This window comes from Lolium rigidum, chromosome 5 (assembly GCF_022539505.1).
Source record: "Lolium rigidum isolate FL_2022 chromosome 5, APGP_CSIRO_Lrig_0.1, whole genome shotgun sequence".
NCBI classification, from domain to species: domain Eukaryota; kingdom Viridiplantae; phylum Streptophyta; class Magnoliopsida; order Poales; family Poaceae; genus Lolium; species Lolium rigidum.
In genome coordinates this window covers 138,511,555-138,514,086 of record NC_061512.1, presented here as the reverse complement: position 1 = coordinate 138,514,086, position 2,532 = coordinate 138,511,555, and the positions used below count along the sequence as shown (strand labels likewise).

The window sequence follows — 2,532 nt, the reverse complement described above, 5'->3', positions numbered from 1 at the left end:
TGCACTGATAAATCTAGAAGGTACAGACTCATGGTGTGTACTGTGCTTTAGTTATGTGTCAAACCTGAATGTGTCAGTTTGAGTTGTTCTCTACATTAGATGCCAAGGTCAGATGATATGTTTATGCTCCAGAGCATGAATATTAAAAGATCATGGCATCATGAACTTAACTTTGGCTCTTGACTCTCCGTGACAGAACCTGTTGTCCATGAAATCTGCATACTTTTATCATATTTCTTTGAAAGAAAATTGCTGGCTATAAAAATGCCAATAGTGTCTTGTGCTGTAAATACATTCTAAAATCTCGTTAAAAATGAGGCTTCCTTTAGTGTTCCTTTTCCTCTTTCTACAGTTTCAGTGCACTGATTCTGTGGAACAAGTCAATGAACATGGTAATTGCATTGAGGTGAATTTGGTCCTTCACATTAGAACCAGGGGCATGTAGCCATTGATGTCAAATGGCCCCATTATTTTTTTTTACTAATCTTGATTAAAAGTTGCACCAATGATTTTTTACTGATCTTCCTTGGAACTATGAAAATAATCTTATAAATAATAATCATACCACTATACATAGATGGATGACACCAACAATATTATTTTCAGGCTTCACCCCTGATTCGTACTACCCATATTTAGTTGGACAACTGTAAATTCAGAAGATGCTGCTTATCTGAACTATAACACTTTGACTCTGAATGCATGATTTGCTGCCAAGTACTACTAGTGATACTCATTTATCATTTCCATCAGACAAAGTGCAAAAGACTGAATTGCCCTTATGCCCATCCTGCATTGGTGCCTTCTTCCACTCAGGCTTCTCCACAGCCATGGTGATGGTGGTGTGCACCCCTGGCAGTCTGAGACCACCTAATTCGGAGTACGGGACAGCAGCCACTGTGTTGCCCAACTGAAGCCACCAGGGCTTGGGCCATGGCCACCACACAACGCGCGTTATCTAAGTCGTCGTCACCGCCTGCGTTTGCCTGGTAGTTAAGGATGCAGCCGCGGTTGCTTGCACAAACCAAACTGCAGCCACTAGGCCAGATGGTGTGACAGGTGCGCTTCTGCCCTTCTTGGAAGCATAGCGAGTTTCTTTAAGTTTTGGTCTTGTAGTTAAATTGGATCTTTTTTTACTTTGCTATCCATGCAAGATGCAGCTGGAGCGGTGGACGCTGATGGTTAGCAACTTAGCACAATGAGATGGTGTTTTTCTCCAGTGAAACTAACGCAAAGGAAAGAGGATGCCTCTGGTTGGAGGTGAATGCTGCATCTGCTCTCTCCTGAATGATTGGTTTATCTAAGATTATATATAATAATGAGTCAGAGATTTGAAAACGCCAGGCAATTATAGAGCTTATCCAGTTTCATAGTGTTTTTAGGCTTAATTTTTTTCGCTTAAGCAGTCTCTTTATTAGGGATGGTATGAAAACGATTATATTTAATATATACAGTAGTTGGCAGCTAGCCGAAGCTTGCTAATAGTAACCTATCTCTGCACTGTAATTATAAGTTCCGAAGTTACCTTTTTTAAGTATTGAAAAAGAACACCTGAACTATCACCTAGATGTTCTCACTGAGAGTGAATTGCTGCAGGTTTTTCCTTTGCAAATTTAATATGAACCCATACACACTACCTTGAAATGCCAGTGCTTCATGCTCCTTCCAGATGCCTATGCTTCCCAAGCCAAACACTTAAATGCAGCACATGAAAAATTCATCTGACCATCTGCAAACGGTAGAAAGGAAAAAAAGAAGCGGCAATCGAAGAGAAACAGTTCGTTGATGCTAGTTGGGCATCGTTACCAGAATTGTATAATTTATGATGTAGTCTTTGCAGTAGGAGGATGATTCTTCGTTGCTTTGTGATCTTCCTCCTCTTATTAATCTCACTGTCGTCATTATGTGGCATATTCTCATCCACTTGTGGCTGCTTTCTTCTAGGAGTCTGCATATACATATTCCTCATGATTAGCTGAATTATCTTGGAGCAAAATTATTCTGCAGAAAAAGATAGTAGTGCCATTGGATTCCTTGTTTTATGTAATATGGTGAATATGACATAAAAATTCTCATCACTACAATCTCCAGGAAACTTGAAGGGCTATGATATCCTCAAGTGAAGATTATTTTTGGTGGTGGGTATGGTTCTACCCTGTACCATAATATTATTACTTATTAGCAATGCTTTCTAACTTTTTTCATGTGGCATGTCATTGCAGATATATTGCTGTTGAGTTTGCTTCTATCTGGAGAGGCTTAGGTGGTGAAGTAGACTTGTTTTATAGAAAAGAACTTCCTCTGAGGTATGCACTTTAATCTGCTGTCAGCATGGACACACACAACTTCTGGTCCCTGACCGAAATAATATACTGCACAAATTCAGAAGAATATTTCTGTTGTTTGTGCGTATTTGTGCGGTTTTGCAGTATACTGAAGTGGATGGTATGATTTTAAGCTGTGATTGCCATTGTTAAAAAATGGAGCCTGTTATGTGCACTATAGCATTAGGAAGTGTCCAACTGGAAATGG

The 2,532-nt window shown here is 39.6% G+C and overlaps 1 long non-coding RNA gene across 3 annotated transcripts; it reads left to right on the top strand.

The window, feature by feature from the left end:
• The first annotated feature begins 757 nt into the window (after positions 1-757).
• Positions 758-2,308, top strand: LOC124654282. 3 transcript variants are annotated; one of them, XR_006988288.1, is made up of 4 exons: positions 758-1,059; positions 1,161-1,260; positions 2,092-2,138; positions 2,223-2,308. It is a non-coding gene; the product is annotated as an uncharacterized LOC124654282 (long non-coding RNA). The 3 variants fall into 3 exon arrangements; XR_006988287.1 differs by having other exon boundaries at positions 2,092-2,142; XR_006988289.1 differs by having other exon boundaries at positions 1,155-1,260; positions 2,092-2,142.
• The last annotated feature ends 224 nt before the right edge of the window (positions 2,309-2,532 follow it).